Source organism: Puma concolor, chromosome B3 (genome assembly GCF_028749965.1).
Source record: "Puma concolor isolate L17-30 chromosome B3, mPumCon1.1.hap2, whole genome shotgun sequence".
NCBI lineage: Eukaryota > Metazoa > Chordata > Mammalia > Carnivora > Felidae > Puma > Puma concolor.
The window spans coordinates 100,224,296-100,230,517 of NC_141672.1; positions in this window are offsets into that span (position 1 = coordinate 100,224,296).

Genomic DNA, 6,222 nt, shown 5'->3' on the forward strand with positions numbered 1-6,222 from the left:
TAGGCACCCCTAAAATTCTGTTTTTAATACTTGTTTGCTGCCCTTGTGAACTGGAACATTAAAACATTGTATATTTAAATGGATTCTTGCCTTGTTCAAGCAATAATTTTTAATAAAAAAGGAAGCTACTAAATCTAACATTTGTAAATTTTAAATTTATTGAACTTACTTGGTGCTTTTGGCAAAATTGGGTGTCTATATATAGGAATCTGGTTCTCTAATACACTGTCTTGATTGTGGTTTTATAGTAAATCTTGGTTTATGGTGGTATGAATAGTTGTTTTTTTACCTGCTAGAAAATACTCAACAATTTAACCAAACAATAGTTTATTTAAGTTGTTCTCCTGAGGGACAGGTTATTTCTACATTTTTACCATTATGAATAGTTCTGCCAGGGACAATTTTGTGTTTGTTTTTTGTGCACATGTGCAAGTTTTTTTTTTTCTAGAATAGGTGCCTAACAATGCAATTACTAGAAGTTGCCAAAATGCTGTTCAAAGTAATTTCATCAGTTTATATCCTCCTATAAGAGTATAAGGGATCCTAGAGCTTCCCATCCTTGCCAAGTTATTATTGTCAGCCTTTTCTCATGTATGTCAATATCATGGGTGTGAAGAGTTATTTCATTGTTTTAGATGCATTTCTCTAATTACCAAATGGTTTGTAAGCCATTCGGATTTCCTTTTCTGTGAATTGTCTATTTAGATACCCACGCCCATCTTTCCATTGTGTGGCTTGAAGTTTTCTTATTGCTTTTTTTGAAATTCTTTATATGTCTGGATATCAAACCTGTGAGGTTGATATTTGCACATAGCTTCTTCCAGTACACAGTTTGCTTTTAATTGTGTTTAGGTTATCTTTAGTCATGGAGAGGCTATAAATTTTAATGTAGTTGAATTGTCCATCTTTTAGTTATAGTTTTTGCTTTTAGTTAAGCACATTTTTAAAATACATTTGCCTATCTTGATATAAAAATTTATTTTCTTCTAAACTTTAACAATTTAGCTGTACTTTTCACAATCTGGTCTTTAAGGCTTTTCCCATTTCTGGCATAAGGTAGGCTTCTACTAATATTTTCATATGGAAATTTCTGTGAGAAACCATATTAAGCTTTTCGTTTGAACTGCCTTAAATATATAGATTTATTAGGAAGTATTGACATTTTTAAGATAGTGAATATTCCTGTCCATAAACATGTCCTATCTCCTTCTTTAAATAGGTGTTCAAGCATGTCCTTCAATAGAGTTTTGTAATTTTCTCCATGAAAGTGTTATACATATTTGGTATGTTATGTATTTTTTTTAAAGTTTATTTATTTATTTTGAGAGAGAAGAGAGTGTGAGTGGGAGGGGGCGGAGAGAGAGGGAGAGAGAGAAAGAGAATTCCAAGAGAATTCCATGGGCCTCCTTATGTTATATTCTTAATCCTTAATTTTTGTTGATATAGTAAATTATACTTTTCTTTAAAATTACACATTCTAGGGGTGCCAAGGTGGCTCAGTCAGTTGAACATCTGACTTCAGCTAAGTTCATGATCTCATGGCTTGTGAATTTGAGGCCTGCACTTTGGATCTTCTGTCTCCTCCTCTCTCTGCGCCTTCCCCACTCGTGCTTTCTCTCTCAAAAATAAACATTTATTATATAATATAAATAATTTATATATAAGTATAAATGAACACTTAAAAAATTACATGTTCTATGGGCGCGTGGGTGGCTCAGTCAGTTGTGCACCCAACTCTTAAAAAAAAATTTTTTTTAATGTTTATTTTTGAGAAACAGAGTGTGAGTGGGGAAGGAGCAGAGAGAGAGGGAGACACAGAATCCAAAGCAGGTTCCAAGCTCCAAGCTGTCAGCACAGAGCCTGACATGGGGCTTGAACTCACAAACTGCAAGATCATGACCTGAGCTGAAGTCAGACACTTAACTGACTGAGCCACCCTGGTGCCCCCGGTGGCTCACTCTTTATTTTGGCTCAGGTCATGATCTCAGTTTGTGGGATCAAGCCCCACACCAGGCTCTCTGACAACTCGGGGCCTGCTGGGGATTCTCCTTCTCTCTTTCTCAAAAAAAAAAAAAAAACAAAAAAAACATATTTTTTAAAATAAAATAAAATAAAATACAGCTACATGTTCTAGGGGTTTGTTGTTGATATTTAGAAACTCATTTGCACTTTGTATTTTGATCTTATACTCATCAATCTTACTTAACTCCTCTATTTGGACTAATAGTTTGTTTATAGATTTTTCTTGGATTTCCTATGTAGGTGATCACATCATATACACATAATGAGTTTTGTTTCTTCCTTTGCAATCCTACCTACCAACCCATGTGATGTTGTCTAGCTATTATAGTACATTGTTAAATAGAAGTGGTAATGTTTTCAAGGTTCGTCAATGTTGTAGCATGTGTCAGAACTCCATTCTTCTTTTATGACTGAAAAATACTCCATTGTATAAATACACCACATTTTATTTATCTGTAGATGGACATAGGTTGTTTCCAACTTTTGGTTATTGTGAATAATGCTGTCAATAAAAATTGGTGTACAAGTATCTGTTTCAGTCCTTGTTTTCATTCTTTTAAGTATACATCTGGCAGTGAAATTCCTAGCTCATATGGTAATTCTATGTTAAGCTTTTTGGAGGAAGCTGAACCATTTTCCAAAGTGGTTGCACATTTTATGTTCTGACTAGCAGTGTATGAGGGTTCCAATTTCTCCATATCTTTGTCGGTATTTATTTCCTTTAAAAAATTAAAATTTTTACTATAGCTATCCAAGTAGGAGTGAAGTGGTATTTCATTGTGCTTTTGATTTGCATTTCTCCATTGACTAAGGATGTTGAGCATCTTTTCATATGCTTGTTGGCCATTTGCACATTCCTTTGGAGAAATGTCAACTCCTTTGCCAATGTTTAAGTTGGATTGTTGGTCTTTTGATTGTTGTATTTTAGAAGGTCTTTATATTTTTGCTTTATACAGTCAATGCTGATTTAGATTTATCCACATTTCTCTATGTCTTTGCTCATCATGGCTTTTTGGTAAAAACAGCTTTACTGAGGTATAACTCATATACCATATAACATACCCATTTGAAGGGTATGATTCAATGGTTTTTAGTATATTCACACAGTGGTACAACCACCATCACAATAATTTTAGAACATTTTTGTCACCCCAAAAAGAAACCCTATTCCCACCATCAGTCATGTCCCATTTTCTACAACCTCCAGTCCTGTGCAACCACTAATATATTTTTGTTTCTATTGATTTACCTATTTTGAACATTCCATATAAATGGAATCACACAATACGTGTGTGATTCCAATATGTGGATTCCAATCCACAATATGTGGGTTTTTTGACTAGCTTCTTTCACTTAGCATGCTTTCAAAATTTATCCTTGTTGTAGGATTTATCAGTACTTCATTCCTTTTTTTAAGTTTATTAGTTTATTTATTCATTTATTTTGGTGGGGGGAGGCAGAGAGAGAGGGAGAGAGAATCCCAAGCAGGCTCTATGTTGCCAACACACAGCCTGACACAGGGCTTGAACCCACAAACTATGAAATCATGACCTAAGCTGAAATCAAGAGTTGGACTGACTGAGCCACATAGGCACTCCAGGACTTCATGCCTTTTTATTGCTGAGTAACAGTTGATTGAATTGATACATCACAATCCATTTATTCATCAGTTGATAGACATTTGGGTTGTTTCCACTTTTTGGCTGTTATGAATAATGCTGCTATGAATATGTCTGTACAAGCTTTTGTATTTCCATTTCTATTGGGTATATACCTAGGAGTGAGAATTCTGGGTTAAATGACAACTCATTGTTTAACTGCTAAACTATTTTTCATGATGGCTGCATCATTTTACATATTTACCAGCAGTTATAAGTATTCTAATTTCTCCACATCCTTGCCAAAACTTGTTATTATCTGTCATTTTGATTATAACCATCCTAGTAGATATGGGATGATACCTCATTGTCTTTTTGATTTGTATTTCCAGCTCATCATTGCTTCTTGCTTCTCATATCTTCCTTGTGGATTATATTTCTTTCTTTCTGAAGTATATACTTTACTATTATTAAGCAAGGGTGGTTACATTCAATCTTCATCTAGAATTATGTTTATTTACCTTTAACATTTAAGTGATAGTTTATCTGGGTATAGAACTCCATATTGTAGTTATTTTTCTTTGTAATGTTTTGAAGATACTGTACCACCATCTTTTGGTTTCTTTTATTGTCACTGAGAAATCCTTTCACTGCAATCTGTATCATCTTCCCCCCACCACCTGCCTTTAAGTTCTTCTCTGTATCTTTGTTGTTCTGCAGTTTCACTAAAATGTATTGGTATGGATTTATTTTTATGCTTTTAGATTGAGATTTGTACTTCTTGAATCTGATGATTTCATAAATTACTAATTTTCTCTTTGAATATTGCTTATCCTTCATTCTCTTTAGTCTTTCATTTTAAAGTGGCTATCAGATGTATGTTGGATATTCTATGTTTACCTCTGTTTTATATTTCTGTTCATCTCTCTGTGCTGCATCCTGGATAATTTCCTTACATCTATCTTCCAGTTTTAGGCTATTCTTTCACCGTATTTTATGCTGTTTAACATATTTTCAAAAATTCAATGACTGTACCTTTTTATTTCTAGAAATTCTATTCATTTTCTAATATGTTTTTCTGTTATTTCTAGATTTTTAGTGGATTTTCAATATTTCTTAACCTTTTTAAATAAGAAAAAAAACAAAAACAATTTTTAAAAGGAAAAACCATTAACTATTTATTGTTTTTCTAATCACAAAAGTAAATCCAACAACACACTTGTGGATGATGGAGATCATGAAAATCCCTTCATGCTCCTACTGGTAGGTGCTTACTGTAACATCTGGGTATTTTCCTCCAGCCTTTTGGGGCATATACCAACAAACTGTTATTTATAAAAATGGGCTTATTCTGAAATATCATTGCATACCTTCATATTTCTTATCTTGTTATATATAGATGTGCCTCTTGTCAAATGGCTGCAGAGTATTTTCATAGTATGGATGTACTATATTTTATTTGAACATTATTGAGGAACATTTAGGCCTTTTTCCAAATTCTTTTTTACTCTTATCAGCCATGTTGCTATGAGAATCCTTGAGTGTTTATATGAGTGCCTGTGCTATCATTTCTGTAGGAGGAGGTCGAAGTGGGATTACTAGTTTGTGGGGTGTATGCATTTAAAACACTATTTAATACTGCCAAACTACTCTTTCAAAGGTGCAGCCAAGTCACCCTCCCTCCAATGGCTAATGAGTGCTCATTTTCCCACATCCTTGCCATCACTGGTTGTTATCAAACATTTTAGTTTTCCCAATCTGATGGCCAAACATGTTTTTAGTGTCATTTATAATTGCATTTCCGTGATTGCTGGTGACACAGAACACCTTTTTATTGGCTAGTTTAGTTTTTTCTCTGTGGATTTCTAATCCACTGCCAAATTTTCTCTTCATTTGTCCTTTTTCTTACTGATTTACAGGGTCGTTTTGTATATTAGTGATATTTTCTTCCAGTGTCTCACTGGCCTTTTAACTTTGTTTATAGTTGTCTTTTACTGTACAGATGTTTTACATATAAAAAACAGAAACTTTAACCTGAACTAGAACTGTATCTATCTGGATGAGCCCTTAGCTTTTAGGCTACCTACTATTTAGTTCCTGAGGTGATCAGCCATCTGCTGGAAAGGGGAAGTTGTTATTTCCTTGCTGCTATTCAGTAAATGCCCGATGAAAACAATTCTTAGATGCATTAGTTAGGCTCTATTCCTTTTGCTTGGAGTGGACTCTATAATCATCCCATACCAGGATATAAAAGTCATCATTCTATAAAGTGAAAGCTTTTATTCTCCATTCCCCAAAAGAAAAAGAAGGTAAAAGAACACATGTTTTCTTTTTCTTTTTTTTTTTTATAACTAAGGAAAACTTTTATTTAAACTGTGCAATCAATCAGTATTTAGACAGCAGTTTCATAAACATTTTGGCATTTAAACTTTTACTCATTTTTGGCATGACCTGTAGGATAGTATATAAACTACCCTGGGGAGAGGGGAAATACTAGGCAATATTTACTATGATGCTAGAAAAAGAAAACAAACCCACATTATTAAACAAAATAAGTTTTAAGAAGACATTAAAAAGGTACATTCAAAATCAAGGCAAACAT